The 21,203-nt window shown below is 33.7% G+C and overlaps 1 protein-coding gene across 4 annotated transcripts in view; it reads right to left on the bottom strand.

Moving 5' to 3' along the window:
* The window catches only part of CCDC91 (coiled-coil domain containing 91), a 341,299-nt gene that overhangs the window by 309,889 nt on the left and 10,207 nt on the right, over positions 1–21,203 (bottom strand). The window contains exon 1 of one of the 4 annotated variants that reach the window (XM_011974649.1): positions 19,588–19,702. The exons of the other annotated variants lie outside the window; for them this stretch is intronic. The gene's annotated coding sequence lies outside the window, so the exon portion shown is untranslated. Of the gene's footprint in view, positions 1–19,587; positions 19,703–21,203 lie in introns of those variants that run through there. 4 annotated transcript variants of the gene reach the window in all.

Here is a 21,203-nt window from a genome sequence, read left to right on the forward strand (position 1 = left end):
GCTCAATAAGTGTGTGCTTCATGAGCTGAGCGAAAACCAAAAAAACCATCATTTGATGTGTTGTCTTCTCTTATTCTATGCAACAACAATCATTTCTCAATCAGATTGTGACATGCAACAAAAAGTGGATATTATGACAACTGGCAATTACCAGCTCAGTAGGTGGACTGAAAAGAAGCTCCAAAGTACTTCCCAAAGCCAAACTTGCACCAAAAAAAGGTCATGGTCACTGGTTGGTGGTCTGCTGCTGGTATGATCCACAACAGCCTTCTGAATTCCAGTAAAACCATTATATCTGAGAAGTAAGCTTGGCAAATCAATGAGATGCACTGAAAACTACAATGCCTGCAGCCAGCATTGGTCAACAGAAAGGGCCCAATTCTTGTCCATGACAATGCCTGACCACATGTTGCACAACCAATGCTTCAAAAATTGAACGAATTGAGCCATGAAGTTTTGTCTCATCTGCCATATTGACCTGATCTCTCGCCAATCAACTACAACTTTTTCAAGCACCTCAACAACTTTTTCAGGGAAAACATTTCTACAACCAGCAGGGTGCAGAAAATGCTTTCCAAGAGGTTACTGAATGCTGAAGCATGGATTTTTATACTACAGGAATAAACAACCTTGTTTCTTGTTGGTAAAAATGTGTTGATTGTAATGGTTCCTAATTTGCTTAATAAAGATGTGTTCAAGCCTAGTTATAATGATTTGAAATTCATGGTCCAAAACAGAAATTACTTTTGCATCAACCTAACATTTTTTCAAAGTAAGAAAAATAGGGATAGAGTGGTGAGGAAATGCCTTCACATAAAGAATGTTTTGCCACAAGAGTACAGTAAAATACTAAAGTTATAGCTCTTGATGAACATAAAAAACTAAAATATATAAAAACTAAATATTTTAACAAGAAATACCAACGCTAAAATACAGTATACTTTTAAAAAACATATGAGTTGGGTATGAAGCCTCACAAACTAATCTTTAAGGTTAATATCAATCAGAAATTTAGAATACTTAACATTTAACTCCTTAAAAAGTGATAATTTAACTGTAATATGATCCTACATCTACAATGAACAAAATATAAAAAACAATTGGCTCCTATTGCATTAATGAAAGCTTTATTTGGACTAGCCACTACAAAAACACACTTAAGTACACAGACCAGTGACACTATTATAAGGCAACTACACAAACAAGTCTGCATAATGACCAGCTAACATCATGATGACAGAATCAAATCCACACATTTCAATACTAAGCTTGAATGCAAGTGGACTAAATGCCTTAATTAAAAGGCACAGAGTGGTGAGTTGGATAAAGAACAAAGACCTAATGGTGTGCTGCCTTCAAGAGCCCCATCTCACATGCAATGACACCTACAGGCTCAAAATAAAGGGATGGAGAAAACTCTAACAAGCACAAGGAAATCAGAAAAAAAGCAGGGATTACAGTTCTTATTTCAGAAAAAAACAGACTTCAAACCAACAGAGATCCAAAAAGACAAGTAACAGCATTACATAATGGCAAAGGGCTCAATTCAATAAGAAGATCTATCCTAAACATATATGCAACCAACACAGGAGCACCCAGATTCATAAAGCAAGGTCATGGAGACCTTCAAAGAGTCTTAGACTCCCACACAGTAATGGTGGGAGACTTCAAAACCCTACTGACAGAAATAGAGCTTCAAAGCAAAAAAAAATAATTAAGATATTCAGGACCTAAACTCAGCACTGGATCAAATGGACCTGATAAGACAACTACAGAACTCTCCACCCAAAAAGAGTAGAATACACATTCTTCTCATTGCTACAAGGCATGTATTCTAAAATTGACCACACAATCAAACATAGGACGCTCCTCAACAAATGCAAAAGAACTGAAATCATAACAAACATTCTCTCAGATGAGAGTGCAATAAAAATAGAATTCAAAACTAAGAAAATAGCTCAAAACCATTCAATTACGTGAAAATTGAATAATCTGCTCCTGAATAACTTTGGGTAAATAATGAAGATAAGGCAGAAATTAAGAAGTTCTTCGAAACGAGTGAGAACAAAGATACAACATACCAGAATCCCTGGGACACAGCTAAGACAGCGTTAAAAGGGAAATTTATAGCACTAAATGTCCACACAAAGAAGTTAGAAAGATCTCAATTTAACAACCTAACATCACAATTAAGAGAATTAGAAAACCAAGAGTAAACCCACCCCCAAGCTAGTAGAAGACAAGAAATAACCAAAATTAGAGCCAAACTCAAGGAGACTGGGACAAAATACATTCATTCATTCATTCATTCATTCATTCATTCATTCAAAAGATCAATGAATCCAGCAGTTGGCTTTTTGAAAAAATTCGTAAAATAGACCACTAGCTAGACAAATAAAGAAGAAAAAAGTAATGATCCAAGTAAACACAATTAGAAACAATAAAGGGGATATTATCACTGACCACACAGAAATACAAAGAACCATCAGAGAATATTATGAACACCTCCATGCATGCAAACTAGAAAATCTACAAGAAATGGATAAATTCTTGGACATATACACCCTCCCATGTCTGAACCAGCAAGACATTAAATTCCTGAACAGATCAATAACAAGCTCCCAAACTGAATCAATAATAAGTAGCCTACCAACTAATAAAAGCCCAGGACTAGACATATCCACATCTGAACTCTACCAGATACACAGAGAACAACTGGTACCATTCCTACTGAAACTATTCCAAAAAACTGAGAAAGAGGGACTCTGCCCTAAGTCATTCTATGAGGTCAACATCACCCTGATACTAAAACATCACCCTGGTAGACACACAACAAGAAATAATTATTTCATGCCAATATCCTTGATGAACATCAATGCAAAAACACCTCTGGCAAACCAAATCTAGCAGCACATCAAAAACCTTATCCAGTACAATCAAGGAGGCTTTATTCCAAGGATGCAAGGTTGGTTCAACATTCCCAATTAATAAATACGATTCATCACCTATACAGAACTAAAGACAAAAAACACATGATTATCTCAATAGATGCAAAAAAAGCTTTTGATAAAATTTAACATTCCTTCGTGTTAAAAACTCTCAATAAACTAGGTATCGAAAGAACATGCCTCAAAATAATGAGATACATGACAAACCCAAAGACAACATCATACTGAATGGACAAAAGCTGAAAGCATTTCCTTTGAAAATCAGAAAACAACAAGGATGCCCTTTCTCACCCCTCCTATTCAACACACTATTGGAAGTTCTGGACAGATCAATCAGGAAAGAGAAAGAAATAAAGTACATCCAAATAAAAAGAAAGGAAGCCAAACTATCCCTGCTTGCAGACAACATGATTCTATGTCTAGAACACCCCATTGTGTCCACCGAAAAGCTCCTTAAGCTGATAACTTCAATGAAGTCTTGGGATACAAAATATCAATATACAAAAATCACTAGCATTCCTATTACACCAACAACAGTCAAGCTGAGAGCAAAATTAGGAACATAATCCCATTCACAATTGCCACAAAAAGAATAAAATAACTAGGAACACAGCTAACCAAGGTGGTGAAAGACCTCTACAATGACAACTACAAAACACTGCTCGAAGAAATCAGAGATAACACAAATACATGGAAAAGCATTCCACACTCACGAATAGAAAGAATCAATATCATTAAAATGGCCATATTGCCCAGAGTAATTCATACATTCAATGCTACTGCTATTCAACTACCAATGACATTCTTCACAGAACTAGAAAAAACTATTTGAAAATTCATATGGAACCAAAAAATAGCCAAAGCAATCCTAAGCAAAGAAAACAAAACTGGAGGCATTATGCTACCGACTTCAAATTATACTACAGGACTACAGTAACCAAAACAGCATGTTATTGGTACAAAAATAGATCCATAGACCGATGGAACAGGAGAGAGACCCCAGAACTAAGGCCTCACACCTACAACCACCAAATTTTTTACAAAGCTGAAAGAAGCAAGCAATGGGGAAAGGACTCCCTATTCAATAAATAGTGCTGGGATAACTAGTGAGCCACATGCAGAAGACTGAAACTGGACCCCTTCCTTACACTATTTTCAAAAATTAACATAAGAATGGATTAAAGACTTAAATGCAAAACTCAAAACTATAAAATCTCTGGAAGACAACCTAGGCAATACCATTCTGGACAAAGGAACAGGCAAAGTGTTCACGACAAACATGCCAAAAGCTATTACTGCAACAAAAGCAAAAACTGACAAATGGGATCTAAATAAACTAAAGGGCTTCTGCACAGCAAAAGAAAGTATTTATACAGTATACAGACAATCTACAGAATGGGAGAAAGTATTTGCAAACTAGGCATCTGACAAAGATCTGATATCCAACATCTATAAGGAACTTATACAAATTTACAAGAGAAAAACAGCCCCATTAAAAAATGAGCAAAGGACATGAACAGATACTTTTTAAAAGAAGACATACATGCAGTCAACAAGCATATGAAAAAAAGCTGAACATCACTGATCACTAGAGAAATGCAAATCAAAACCAGAATAAGATACTATTTCACACCAGTCATAATGGCTATTATTAAAAAGTCAAAAAAATAGATGCTGTCTAGGTTGCAGAGAAACAGAAACACTTATACACTGTTGGTGGTAGTATAAATTAGTTCAACCACTGTGGAAAGGCAGTGTGGCAATTCCTTAAAGAGCTAAAAACAGAACTACTATATGACCCAGCAGTCCCCCCATTACTGGGGATATAAATTGCTATATCATAAAGACACATGCAAGTGTATGTTCACTGCAGCATTTCACAATAGCAAAGACATGGGATCTACCTAAATGGCCATCAATGGATGGACTGGATTTTAAAAATGTGTTACATGTACACCATGGAATACTATGTAGTCATAAAAAGGAATGAGATCATTTCCTTTGCAGGAACATGGATGGAGCTGAGGACCATTATTACCCTTAGCAAACTAATGCTGAAACAGAAAGCCAAAAACTCTATGTTCTCACTTATAAGTGGGAGCTAAATGATGAGAACACATGGAGAGAAACAACAGACACTGGGGCCTACCAGAAGGTGGAGAATGGGAGGAGGGAGAAGATGAGAAAAAATAACTAATGGGCACTAGGGTGACAAAATAATTTGTACCACAAACCCCCATGGCACAGGTTTACTTATATAACTAACGTTCACATGTACCCTTGAACTTAAAATAAAAGTTTTTTAAAAAGAAGCTTTATTTTAATGTCTATGAAGGTACAATTTAGATAAGAAAAAAAAAAAAAACTTCTATATTGGAAGTTTCAAATACCTTAAATACATATTTAGCTCTTTTTGTTGCCTTTAAGAGAACTCAAGCCACTTCTAAATATAAAGCAAACTGTAGAAAAAGAACTTGGATTTGAGAACTAGATTCACATCCCAGTTCTACATGAAAGCTCAGCACTCCAGGGTAGACACTGAGCCTTAGGTTCCCCATTTAGAAAATGAGCAAAACAACATTATTTTTCTTTAAAAATTTTATGATAAATAATTATAATGATTGGGGAATTGTTTTATGAAGTAAAATTATCAGAATAATCATCAAATAGGTGATCAAAACACAGACATGCAAAGTCTCCCAAATAAAGGAGAGCTAGCTATTCCCAAGTCAGAAACACTAAAATATAAAATATTAATATATCCAGTTAATATATTTAGATAAATAATAAGATCAATCAGAAAGATTGGTAAATCAGCCATAGAAACTTAAATAAAGGAAATTTAAACACAGAAACACAGGTAAACACTGGCAGGATTCATCTAAGTATTATCCAGAGAAAAGGGCACTTAAGCCAACATTTTAAATTTTACCAGTCCTATTGGCAAATTGCTGCAATATCATTAAACTCGATTTTATTTCATTCTCTTTACTCCAATTCCACACTCGTTACATACCTTTTAATCATAATATGACTTCACATTTGTTCTGCATGCAGCGAGAGAATGGACCTTGAGTATTCCAGTCTCTGGTACAGAAATTTCTCCTTGTAAATCAACTTAACATTCAGGCTTCATATTTAAGTTTCTTAAGCTTAGTTTGTCTCTGAGAGATGGATTTACTCTCAATATAGTGATAAAATGAGATTAGTGAGTCTGCAAGGTTCTGTTTCCAATCTCAAACAGGAGCAAATTTAACAAGAAAATAACTGTTCATCTCTAGAGCCCCTTCAGAGAAACTCTGAAAAACTTCTCACTTGGTTATGACATCCCAGTGTCTGCAAACGAGATAGCATACAGAAGAAACCTTAGATAACCAGTTCAATCCTCTCCATTTTCACATTTTACAATTAATGAGTTCTAAAAAAAATCAAATATTGACTAAATTACCCTGTCAAGCATTAACATATTAAGACTACAATGGACATTTTCTGATCCCAATTCCTAATAGCAGTGCTCTTTCCACCAACCCTCCATACTAGAATTCCATTTGGAGAACATTCCTCAAAAAACGTTGAGTTCATAAAAAGAGAGTTATGTTTTACATAGTAAAAACCTTACTTCATTAGAATATATTTATAGGAAGAGACAGTTAATATACGCTATTTCAGAGGTGGTAGTCCAACAACTAGGCAAAAAAAGAAAGAATATATCTCAGAGTAAATAGCCCATCTTAATTTAAGAAGCACTGTTGACCATGAATACAATCATGCTACTTTCATCCCAACATATACAATTCATTAAACCTAAGCAATATCTGGGCATATTCAAGGAGATGGAGAAGGACTAGCTAACAATCACTATTTCTTTTTTTTTTTTTTTTTTTTTTTTTTTTTTTGAGACCTAGTTTCGCTCTTGTTGCCCAGGCTGGAGTACAGTGAGCGATCTTGGCTCACCGCAATTTCCGCCTCCCAAATTTAAGCGATTCTCCTGCCTCAGTCTTCCTGAGTACCTGGGAGTACAGGCATGCGCCATCACACCCGGCTAATTTTGTATTTTTAGTAGAGACGGGGTTTCCCCATGTTGGTCAGGCTAGTCTCGAACTCCTGACCTCAGATGATCCACCCGCCTCAGCCTCCCAAAGTGCTGGGATTATAGGCATGAGCCACCACACCCGACCAACAATCACTATTTCTATAGATATGCATTAAATACAAAAAAGTATAATCACAAAGGGTAAAAGCAAAGGGTGCTAGACAGTCCAGAAAGCCTAATTTGCATTAGATTTCTTCAAAAGCTACCTGTGTGCACTAAAATTTTAGCAAGAAAACAAAGTTTACCAGTATTCCATATGACAACAAGTACATGCCTAGAAAACTCCTTTTTCCCAATAGTCCCATGGAAATAAACGACTCAATTAAAAAAAAAAAAAAAAAAAGGCTGTATCATGAATGTTTACAATTAGAAAAAGTGCTATTCTTACATAAGAAAACACTTTACAAATTCCTGTTAAATATGCTACAAGAGAAATCTGATTTCAGAAGAACCAGACCATGTCAAACACACTTACTGCTGAAAAAGAATAGCATGCCTGGCAGAGACAGACTAACATACCCCCCACTAAATTCATTACTAACACAGACTGTGCATCCCTAATCCAAAACCCTGAAATCTAAAATAATCCAAAATCTGAAACTTTTTGAGCATCCACACGATACCATAAATGGAAAATTCTGCACTTAACTCCACGTGACAGGCTGCAGTCAAAATTTCATTTCATATTTTAAAAATCTTTAAAATATTGTATAAAATTACATTCAGGCTATATGTATAAGCTATGCATAAAACACAAATTTCATGTTTACACTTGGGTCTCATCCCCAACAAATACTATATAAATGCAAATATTCCAAAATCCAAAAAACTCTATCATCTGCAATACTTCCAGTCTCAAATATTTTGGATAAGGGATACTCAACCTTTAAACAACCATTAACTTCCATGAAACAAAAAAATGTTCCACTGCTATACACCAATAATGACCCTGCTAGGAATCAAATCAAGCAAGAACTCAATCCCATTTACAATAGATACAAAAAAAGTAAAATACCTAAGAATATACTTAACCAAGGAAATGAAAGATCTATACAGGAACAACAAAAGACTGATGAAAGAAATCACAGATGATACAAACAAATGGAAAAACATACCATGTTCACGGATAGGAAGAATCAATATTATGAAAATGACCATGCTCCCCAAAGCAATCTACAGATATAATGCAATTCCTATCAAAATACCAACATCATCTTTCACAGAACTAAAAAAAAAAATCCTAAAATTCATATGGAACCAAAAAAAAAAAAAAGCTCAAAGAAACAAAGCAATCCTAAGCAAAAGGAAAAAATCTGAAGGTATCACATTACCTGACTTCAAATTATACTACAAGACTATAGTAACCAAAACAGCATAGAACTGTTATAAAAGTAGACACATAGGCCACAATAGAACAGAATGGAGAACCTAGAAATACAGCCAAATACCTACAACCAACTGATCTTTAACAAAGCAGACAAAAATATAAATTAGGGAAAGGACACCCTACTATTAAATAAACAGTACTGGGAAAATTGGATAACCACATGTAGAAGAATAAAACTGGATCGCTATCTCTCACCACATGTAAAAACTAAACCGAGATGGATTAAAGGCTTAAATCTAAGACCTGAAACCATAAAACTTCTAGGAGAAAACCTAAGAAAAACGCTTCTGGACATTGGCCTAGACAGAGAATTTATGACTAAGACCCCAAATGCAAATGCAATAAAAACAAAAATAAATAAATTGAACCCAATTAAACTACCTTTATGAAAATAGTATGAAGCTTTCTCAAGGAACTAAAAGTAGATCTACCATTTAATCCAGCAATCACACTAGAAGATATCTACCCAAATGAAAAGGAATCATTATATCAAAAAGACATCTGCAGGTGTATGTTTATCACAGCACAATTCACAAATGCAAAGATAAAGAATCAATCTAAGTGCCTATCAACCAACGAGTGCATAAAGAAAATGTGGTATATATACACCATGAAATACTACTCAGCCATATAAAAGAATGAAATACTGTCTTTTGCAACAACTTGGATGGAACTGGAGGCCATTATCTAAGTGAAGTAACTCAGGAACGAAAGAACAAATACCACACGTTCTACTTGTAAGTGGTAGCTAAGCGATGGGTATGCAAAAGCACACAGAATGGTCAGCCTCTACAACAAATAGCATCATTATCCCCCAATGCTCCTTAAATCATCTTAATTAGATTTAACTTGGAGTAAAAAAATTTTTTTGTATTGGTAGGGTGGTGGAAATTATCAAAGGTAAGAAAAATAAAATGCATTACCAACTTAATGGTAGTACGTGAGGCTCTATTTTATTCATTGTAAATATTCTGAGTAAAGTTCATTTTCATTATTTTAGTTATCCTTTTTGTCTTTTACCTGTGATATATGTACATTTCTACCTTTAAGTTATGATATTCAGAAGGCTCCTTTATCTTTTAAAATATCTTTTCAATCAATATTTCACTTCAACAGTTTACAAGTCTTTTCTATACATGCACAGATAAGAGAAATAGGAATATTCTAACAGATTATCCCACTGTTAACATTAAATCCAGGGTACTATGGGATAAATCAAACCAAAAAAGTATGTCCTTTCAACAACATTGGTCAGCAAGTTTCTCAAAACTTACAAAACTGCAAAAACAGAAACAAGATCAAAAGACTGGGTTAAAATCACTCCCTTTTAATTATGTCAACTACTTTCTATACACTACTCTAACAACACTGTTGCTAATGGTAGACGAAGGAAAAATAATAATTATTATAGCAAAATCTATACTTAAATAGATTCAGAGACATATACATACACACAAAAGAAAATAAGAATACTGTGATAGCCTTTTGAAATGTCAACCTGGATAAGCTAATAATGAAACACTAATCTAGATGTTGCTGTGAAGGTATTTTGTATGTGATTAAAGTCCATAATAAGTTTACTTTAAGTAAGAGATTACCCTAGATAATTATGGACTTGATTCAATCTTTTGAAGGGTCTTCAAAGCAGAGTTGAGAGTTCCCTAGTAAAAGAGAAATTTTGTGTGTGGACTGCAGTTTCAACCTGTGCCTATGGGTTCTAACCTGCCCCTCCTGATGGACCGTCCTATGAATTTCAGGCTTGTCTAGTCAGCTCCATACTTATGTAAGCTAACTATTTATTAAAAAAAAAAAAATCTTAATATATACATCTCCTACTGGGTCTGCTTCTCTGGTTGAACCATGACTCATACAAATACCATGTCCATACAACAAATGATACTCAAATCTTTCCCAAAATTGCTTAATGAATAAAAACTTCCCAATTTATTAAGACCAAATAGGATTAAGACCAAATAGATTATTGCCAAAAAACATATCAATGCTTCAAACCCTTTCTAGAAAAATTAAGAGATAAATGAAGACATGCAGAGATGGAAAAAAAATGGACAGTATAAGTCTCAAACAGAAAGCCATATTGCATAGGAGAGCTTTTTTTTTTTTTTTTTTTTTTTTGAGAAAGAATCTCACTGTCACCAAAGACAGAATACAGTGGTACAATCATAGCTGACTGCAGTCTCCAACTCCTGAGCTCAACTGATCATCTCACCTCAGTCTTAAAAGTAGCTGGGACTACAGGTAAGTAGCTGGGACTATACATGCATGCCACCATGCCTGGCTTTTTTTTTAAAAAAAAAAGAAACACAGTCTCACTATATTGCACCGGCTGGTCTTGAGCTCCAGGCCCCAAGTGATCTTCCTGCCTCAGCCTCCTAAAGTGCTGAGATTACAAATATGAGCCACTGCACAAGGCTGCACAGTATATCTTAATAAAAGGTTTAGTAATTCACTAATCGTTAATTAGCAATTATCTTTACTACAAGGGTATTTACCAAGGTGTGGAAATCATTTACCTATATGTTCTTCTAATCCAAGATCTAACACATCACCATTATAGACATATAGATTATAAAAAGAATTCTATATTACATATTACTCATTCAACAGAAATGACAACTACAGTAAGATCAGTAATTACCTCACAGACAGAATGATTTTACAGCTAATGTCATGTTGTAAATACAGTATTTCAGACTGAATTAAACCATAAAACACATACTCAGATGGTAAATCCAAACATCAGAGATGTATACAGGGAAAAAAAAGTGAAAGGCCTATGAGAAACAGTTACAGAAGTAGAAGAATGGGAAGGCAATGTACAAAACTAACTTAATTGTTTTCTCTTCACAATAAAACATAAAAGATTTATTCAACTGCATAAGATTATTAAAAAGGTCTACTAAAATCTTCCAGTATTATCAAAATACAAGCATGACTGCTAGTTTAAATAGATGAAATATCAGAGAAAAGAACTGTGTACTTTCTATTCTAGTCTGTTCACTGACTTTTATTTTATTATTTTATTTTTATTACATTCTAGGGTACATGTGCACAACATGCAGGTTTGTTACATATGTATACATGTGCCATGTTGGTGTGCTGCACCCATTAACTCGTCATTTACATTAGGTATATCTCCTAACGCTAACCCTCCCCACTCCCCACACCCCACGACAGGCCCTGGTGTGTGAAGTTCCAAAAGGTGACACCCTGCTCATATCAGAGTGCCTTTGAGACAAATTTTTTAAAAGAATCAAATATGTTTGGAGATATAATTCCATTTCCTCTGTTTATATTCTCAACTACTCGAATGAGGTAGATAAATATAATCTATATCTAAAACAGTAGATACATTATCATATTTTAGACCACACCTGACTACATAAACAAAAGTGTATGACTGAACACTTCATCGTATATATGCACAAAGAGATATTGCAAAGAAAATATATTCTTTTTTAATCTGTCCAGCATCATGCTTTACAGAAAGAAAAATAAAGTTTCTAGCATTTTTTCACATAATATTCTATTAATTCAATCAAAACTTATAATATGCTAGTACAAAAAAAGGGTTTAGTGGAATAGACAAACTACTCTAGAAATTTCAAGAGGAAAGCTTTAAGATAGGGAAATTCCTGATTACAAAATCATAATTAAAAGTGCTGGAGGACCAAAAGTTGAGTCAGGAGAGTGAGGCGCGGGATCAGCAGCTCTCCATTTACTCTCCCACCGAAATGATCCAGAACCAGAAAGGAGCTGGTGTCTCCCTTCCCAAGGTCAGGAAATGCATGGTTTAATTCAGTGGAATATTTGTTTCATGCATCGAAATCTAGACCAGTGAGTCTTCACCTTAAGAATAGATTACTCTGAGAGTCTAAAAGAAGTTATGAACTTCTCTCCTAGGTAAGTCTATATACTTATACGTGCATGACTTCTGTACTTAACTTGAGGGATCTCATAAGATGCTATTTCCAAGTTTTATTCAAGAGGATATAAATATAAACAAGACAGTTTCCCAATCCTAAAGCTCACATTCTAGAAAAGATACATAGACAAACTTTTATATCACATAAAAGATTTGGAATATTAAAATAAAAGTACAGTGAAGAAAAGGATTACATCATATTTAAAAAAAAAAAAAGGACTTCACAAAACTAATGATCCTAAGGTAAGCTTAATATATGACACAGAACTTGCAAGAGAGGGGAAAGGTAAGAAAAAGAGGAAAATGAGTATTTAAACAGCACCGTATCAGGCATATATACACATTTAATCTTTAATAGTATATATTATCATTTTAATCATATATATACATAATTGTATATATGAATATATCTGTATATAGGTTATATAATATGTATGCATGTATATGTGCATATTCACACTTGATTTTCACAATACTTTTTTTAAGTAGATATTATTACCATTTTACAAATAAGGAAACAGGTACTTGAAAGGCTTATTAAGTTGACCAAGGTTACATAGCTGTTAATGATGAAGCCAGGATTCATATCCAAGTCTGCATAATTCTTACTAGGACTTTCCAGGCAAAGAGAACAACATATTAAAAGCTACAGAGTCATGAAACCACAGGATGTGTTTAGGGAACAGCAAGTACTTCAATATAATTGAAAAGTAAAGAGCTCAAAAGGAACATGATGATTACAGACACTCCAGTCCTAACTACACTGAATAAACAAAAAGACTTGAGAAAGACTTATACAGGTAGTTATCTGGCTTATGCTCCTAGATGAACAGTTACTTTTATTAAGTGAGAAAAGAAATAATAGTTCAAGTGTGAAACAGTAAAAGGTGAGATATGTTTTAGTGATACTGACTTTAAGTTACATATCAAGGCAGGAAGGCTCCAAAGAAGGGTCAAGAATGATGGCATAAATTTGGGTATCTTCAATTAAAAGATTTCATCAAAGAGAAAATACAAAAGGGTCAAGGACAAAACCCTAAAAACAACTGTTAAAAGGAAGGGAGAGAGAAGATAAGTAAAGAAGTCAAAAGGGGAGATCATAGTAGTAGGAAAGAACCAGGGGTATAAAGTGTCATGACTGAAAACAGAAAAGAGACTAGCTAACAGCATAAAATGCCACAGATGAAACTAAACAGTAATTAATGAAAAAGAAAGGTCACTTCAACATTTGGGATTAGGCAGGCTAGAGGACTGACAGAAAAGCTCAGCAGAGAAAGAGACTTTTGAACTGGGCTATGAAGGAAGAGTGTGATCTGAACACGCAGAGATGGAGAAAATGTTTTAGCTGAATAGCACAACTAGAACAAAGAACCAGAGGTAGGAATAAATTGCAAATATGTGCCAGGAAGTACAAGTAATTTTCAGTTTTACTGTGCCACTAGTATGACAAGGGTAACAGTGAATGAAAGTCTACAGAGTCTGGCTACTACCAGATCATAATGGCCCTTGAAAGAGATACAAAAGAACTTAGGGTGGTTCTAAACTAACTACTATGTAAAGATGACTATATAAAAATTATTTTGGAAACCATGTATAGAATGAATTACAAGGCAAAGAAACCAGTTAAATTAGTGTTATAACAGTCCAGATGAGATGTTAAATCTGACCTACTTGATCAAAGTGAAAAAAAGGAGGAAGGTTGATGCAAGAAATAGAAAAAATTTGACTACAGGTTGAGCACTCCTTACTCAAAATGCTTGAGACCAGAGATACTCAGATTTCAGAATATTTACCATCCCAAATTTGACAATCCCAAATCCAAAATTCTCTAATAAGCATTTCCTTTCAGCATCATGTAAGTTTTGGATTTTGGAGCATTTCACAGTTTGGATTTTTGGATTTGGGATGTTCAACCTATAATATAGTACTTAACAAATGCAATTCTATTCAGTTTTTGTTAAAAGTTAAATAACTGAATTAGCTAAAAGGCAATATAAGTTTAAAATAAAGAGCATCTGATATACCAAAATGTTATTATCCTCATTAAAGAAAAAACTCAAACTGAAATTTAATTGAGGTAGTACCTATAGAACTCATGATGAGTATGAGAAATTCCCTTTGTGACAGTATCATTTATAAATCTCTAAAATGTTCAATACTATGAAGAAGGTCAGTTTTGGGTGTATTCTTATAAAAAGATATTTGAACACAGGCTTTTCAGTTCTAAGATATTTGTTAATTTTAATATCTACTCTACATGATCTTACAGGGAAATATTTAACATTACTTACCAAACTTGTAAATATATCACTGTAAGTTATAAGCTTATGAAATATGGCTTTAATCAGCCTTTAGGAAAACTGATAGCATATCTCTGAAATTTCACTTCCCGTAAGTCTTAGTGGGTAAGTAAAGCATAATTAAAAATTTAAAATCTAATACAAAAAGCTGAAATTTCTCTAAATTACACATATAACTGAATATAAACCTTTAAAAATATACATATAATTTTCAACAGATGAACACAAAGTTTATAGCATGGATCCTGTTACACTAGATTTTTTTGTGAGCCCACAAAAAATCTTAACTAATATTTACAATGGGAAAAACAATAAACAATTTTTCTAAAGTAAATGACCAGTTAAATTTCTATACTCTCAAACATAAAAAAAATCACTGTCCTGTTATGAAAATGAAAAATCATTTGCTCCAAGATGTTGAAAGGCTGATTCAGACTCAAGAACCTAACAGTACTCAGCAATCTGAGTAAGGCATAAATTACAATCTACCCCTCAGCCAAGATCTTTATCAATTTGTAAGTTACACAGGGAACTGCACACTGTATATGATAGAAATAGGAAAATGTGAAACATTTTCCACCATTCATATAATTTATATCCTTCCCATTAAGAGAAATAAAATAGTTATTTTCATCATGCACTTGTGAAGTATGATTGCCTATTTATTTCACTTTACTATAAGAGATTCCAGAAAACAAATATTTCTCTTTGGTTTACACCCAGTGAATCCAAAATGACATCAGGTTTAAGTTATAAACAGTATTATCATGACCAATAATAATTCCCTTTCTTTCTAAAGAAACATCACTAAAAAATTCTGAGAATCATATATATTACATGATTATATATACACAAACATACATACATACAATATTCAATTACATAAAGATGCCAAATGTCTTTAAAAATAATCAAGGAATATAAATTCACAAATTATTTACATAGGTCATGGATCTAAGAAAAAAGAATTTTTATACAAGCACAACTGACATCATTTCTAAGTAGGCCATAAGCATAAATTACAATAATGATACAATATTCTGAAGTGCATTAAAGGCACAAATGTCTTAGCAGTAGAAACACACTAATATCAGATTCTAGTACATAAGATCCCCATATGCTTCCTTTTTCACATGAATAGTTTTTCACTTTTGAGAACATTACGGCATCAAATGGCAGAATATATTAATAAAGAGAGAAGCAGGAAGGAAAGAAAGAAAAAAAAAAAAGCTACTTAACTAACTAGAGTTCCAGAAGGAGAAAGAGAATGGAGCAACAACATCATTGGTAAAAACAATGGCCAAGAATTTTCAGAAGTAATAAAACTTCCCATAATTAATTTGTTGAGCTTTTTGGGCTTATTAAATCTAAAGATTCAATCCATACATGCGGAAGCCCAATAAATTCTAATCAAAGAAAATAAGGTATCCTTACTTAGTACATCACAGTAAAACTATAGAACACCAATTACATAGCATTAAGTCATAAAGTGATTCAGAAAGAAAAGAGCAATTATCTTCAATGGAACAACAACTAATGGAATCAACTAACTTCCCAAAAACAACTATGGAAATCAGAAGATGGTGGAGTAATAGCTACATTGTGCAGAGCAAATAAATAAATGTCAATATAGAAACTAGAGGAATCTATCTAACAGGAATAAGCATTTTCAAACAAGCATAATACTGCTGATAATAATGTCTTGTGGTGTTATATATATAATATATATCTATACTTATATGTAATATATAGCTTATATTATGTATTAAGTATGTATTTCATATGCATATACAATATTTATATATATACACATTTAAAATGCTACACAATAGCATAATAACAAAAGAGTAAATTAATACATTTCAAATGTTCCACATTCTCTGTACTTTTCAAGAGAAGGCTAAAGATACTAATTAGTTTCAGGTTTTAGTGAGTTAAGAATGCTTGTGAAAATTTCCAAGGATACCACCGAAAGAAAAGAAGCAGAGTACATAACTTCCAAACTAATAACTTTCTCTGGCCAAAAACCAATCAAATTAGAAAACAATCACAATAAAAAGCAACCAAATTAGAAAACAACAACAATAAAAACAACTGGGAAAGCCCCATACTTGGAAATTAGCAAATACTTTGAAAAATAACTCAAGTATCACTTCATCTGAAAATTGTAATTTAAAAATAAAATTGACAAGATACAGTTAAAGCAGTAATCAGAGTGGAAATTATAGCCTGGAATACTTCTGTCTGAAAAGAAAGGTTAAAAGTAATAAGATAAGCATAAAAAATTTTTAAAAATTAGGAAAAATATAATAAACATAATAAAATAGACAATAGAAAATAATGATCATAAAAGAGAAATCAATCAGAAAACAAATATAAAATTGAGAATGTAGCTACACTGCCAAAAGTTAACACTTGAAAACATGCTGTTTCCCTCTGTCTATGCTGTAATGCTTTGGGTAAGCCCTGCCTCCCTTACCATCATAGGCATTTGCCTTGCTAATCCTGATCTGGACTCAAACACTTCTGTATCTGATATTCTTCCTAGCTATAATGCAGTACCTACCTCACTCTCTCTATCCCTTTATTATACGCTATTCTGGCACTCCATACCTCCCCTTAAAAGTGTATCCTAGTCATAATTAAACATCTGAACAATTATTTAATTTCTGTGTACCTTACTAGTTTGCAAGAGCCATGAAGGCAAACATCTTGTTTGTCTTGTTTGTTCCCGATTGTCTCCCCTGTGCTTGATATACAATAATTTGTTGAATGGGGGAGAAATCAAACAATAGAAGGTTGAAAGCAAACAGTATTACCTCCTAATGTCAAGCAGGATCATAACCAATGAGAATCTAGTTTTTCTTTTAAAAAATTAGAAGTAAATTTCACAAATTTAATCAAACATATTCCACTGAAGCAAAATACTTGTGTTTAGACTAATAAGACCAAGAGTTGAAACTGCTTTAAGGTTGCTCCTTTAGGAACCTAATGGATTGATGAGTAAATGTTTATTCGCATGTTTAATGAACAATTCTATCAGCAAATGTTTCCTTGAAATAAAAAAAATTAACATTGTGAACCTTTTAAGGGATGGAGGAAGAAAAGTAACAGTTGATTTACATAACTAAAGCATTTCTTAATAACCAAATTGTAATATTTGATTATAGTATTTTACCAACTCTGTACTGTCAGCCACATTGAATTAAAATTTCCTCCAAACCAGCTAAATTACCTTTTATCCACTTTTCTATAACCTCAGACTTGACAGATACAAAATGATCAAATTCTTCATATCTTTAGCAAACTTTCTATAGGATTAAGTTTAAGTAATAACTTCCCTATTGATTCACAGTTCTAAAGTATATCTATAAACATCTTTGTGTTCTAAGTACTTCAGAGGCAGTCTCTGTGATTTATTCTAAAATTACTTGGGAAGGTCTATTAACTAAAACAATCTATCTGGGAGGTCCACAATAAAACTAGTCTTTAACACATTCACTCCAAAAAAACAAATCTAGAAGATTTTCCATTTCAATTTAAATGAAGGAAATTTTCATTAATGAATTATTATTATAAATTTAAAATTATTAAATTAAAGCATTATTAAAATGATTATCACCTCAGCAATGCTTTAATAAGAAAAAAATTAATGCATACTAGCTGTAAGCCAATATAACCATTTTGATACAAAAACCAGAATTGGGACTAAAAAAAACTGTGATTAGGCACAATAGCAATACCCAAATCATGGAGGATTCTGTAACTGCAATCAGTTTGTAAAATTTATTCAGGCGATTCCTAATAACAGGTATAAATCTTTAGTACCCAATACAGAAATTACAACAAAATATTCAGAGGAATATCATAAGTCAAAATTACAACCTACAAAATTATAATCAAATCATGTTTTACTGATATTCAGGAATCCACAACAAATGAAAAAATAAATCCTAAGCATTTCTACAGTTTAAAATCAAATGTCATAAACAGGCAACATCTACTGATCATTCACTGTGTCAAAAGCCCTCTCTGGTGCCACTTAAAATAATGGAGTCATGGGTGGCAGGGCGGGTGGAGGGGAGCAGACAGTGAGAGTGGATTCAGGAAAAAAGAGCTGCTCAAGTCATCTAGGAAAGACATGATGGTGGCTTTGACTGAGATAGTGACCAGGGAAGTGGAGAGAACTGAAAAGATCCCCACTTGGAATGAACTCAGAAACTACAGAAATTGCTGACGGGGTGGGCTATGGAATAGATAATCACAAGGAGAGAATGGGCACAAAAAGGTGTTGGAAGATTCCAGAATCTCAAGAAATCATGATACCCTCCCACTCCCCCATACCCCCGGCCACAAAGAGGAAGTACCACAAATACAGAAGAGAATACCACCAAGAATTAGAGACATCGTTTAAGAAGCTCAAATGCCCAACCTTTACAAAGAGGAAGGAAGTACATGAAAACTCAACCCGAGTAAGTACAAAGTATAAGTTCATTTAAAATACACATTAGCAACAACAGCATTCGTTAGGGGCATCAGTACAGAGACATCAAGCCAAGTGTGCATAGGGCAAATCTGTCAGAACCTCTGGTTATACTGGCCCTGTAAGTCTCATGTTCCTGTGAGTCTCTCAACCCTGCCTGGCCACTTGAAAATTCATAAAGCAGAAGCATTTATTGTTTCCAGCTACAACTAGGCCCAAGAGTCCAATACAAGAATCTCAGGGGTAAAGGGAGGGAGCAAGTGAGTGATGGAGGTTATTCTGTTTGATTCAGGTCCAGTCTTAGTCTGTGACCTCCATATCAGACACCTGAGGTCAGATTCAAAAATTTTTCTTAGTCTCATATTGCACTATTCATCCACAGTAGATTTTAGATGAAATCTACTCTCTCCTCCCTTCCCCATGCCATCCCTACTGAGTAAACAGGATGACGATTTCTACCCTTTGAAGATTCAGACATGGGGCTTGCTCTGAAGCAGTCCTGGGTATAGCTCTGTGGCCAAAATAATGGAGTCCTCATTCTAATGAACAAGAGGAATTCCAGAACCCAAGGGGAGACTGATATTCTAGACTTCATAGATTCTATGAATATGTGGTGTTATAGAATCTAACATTATAGAACAGTCTGTCAGTTTAAGGCTTCCTACTGATCTCTTAAAGGTACTCTGAGGACAGTAGAGATGATCATGAGATTCTTCCATGTTGTCATATGTAGCTATAGTGTGTTAATTTTCCAAGTGTATGGTGTTCTATTATATAAATATAATCCAGCCGGGCAGGGTGACTCACACCTGTAATCCTAGCACTTTGGGAGGCCGAGGTGGGCAGATCATGAGGTCAGGAGATGGAGACCATCCTGGTTGACACAGTGAAACCCTGTCTCTACTAAACTACAAAACATTAGCCAGGCATGGGGGCACACACCTGTAGTCCCAGCTACTCAGGAGGCTGAGGCAGGAAAATCTCTTGAACTTGGGAGGTAGAGGTGCAGTGAGCCAAGATTGTGCCAGTGCACTGCAGCCTGGGCAACAGAGTGAGACTCTGTCTCAAAAAATAATTATTATTATCTTTATATAAGAATAAATTATATATTATATATAAATATATAATATAGTATAAATATTATTATTATTATATATAACCCAAAATATTAAACTTTCTACTTCTGACGAATATTTGAGTTGTTTCTAGTTTGAGGCTATTATAAACAATGTTGCAATAAACGTTATTTTACACATTTAAAAAACACAACCATTTCAACAACCATACTACTATGAATTTGCCCATGGTTAGCTAAAGAAGACTTTCTTTTTCAATGTACTCATAAAATTATCACCTTCAACGTGGCCAACATTTTCTTATGTATGACCTTAGGTATATATGACCTCAAATATAAAATCTGACACTGTTCAGAGTTAAACAGCATGTTTTGTTCTATGTTTATATTAGTAAAATTAGTAAGTAAGCTGTTAATTTTAAATAATCTTTCAAGTCACAGAAACAATATACATTATCATGCTAATTAAAATAGTTTTGCTGAAAATACAAGAATATTCACTACAGGTCTGTTCGCAACAGCAAGAATTAAAGTAAAAATAGCTAGTTACATTAGTAATAGTAATCCATGAAAAAGAGTACTATGCAACCACTAAAATGAATTTGGAAAATCTGTAAGTACTTCTACAGAAAGTTCTCCAAATTATTGTGGGAAAAAAAGCAGGGAGTATTACTATGTATATACAATACACTGTCATCTCTATTAAAAAAAACAGACACCACACAATTGTACATGCCTAGAAGACATTCGGATGGTTAAAAAAGAATTTATAAAACTAGTTGCATCAGAAGTGACACTAGAGAATTAAGATAAAAGAAAAATTTTCACTGTATATCTTTTGCATTATTTCCCTTTTCTTTCATACCCTTATACTATATATATGTATGTGTCTGTCTCTCAAAAACAATAAAAAGTATCTTTTCTGAGGCCAAAAAATGTAATTCAAGATGGACAGCTGATTAGAACTGTATACA

This window comes from Mandrillus leucophaeus, unplaced genomic scaffold (assembly GCF_000951045.1).
Source record: "Mandrillus leucophaeus isolate KB7577 unplaced genomic scaffold, Mleu.le_1.0 Scaffold1470, whole genome shotgun sequence".
Taxonomy (NCBI): Eukaryota; Metazoa; Chordata; class Mammalia; order Primates; family Cercopithecidae; genus Mandrillus; species Mandrillus leucophaeus.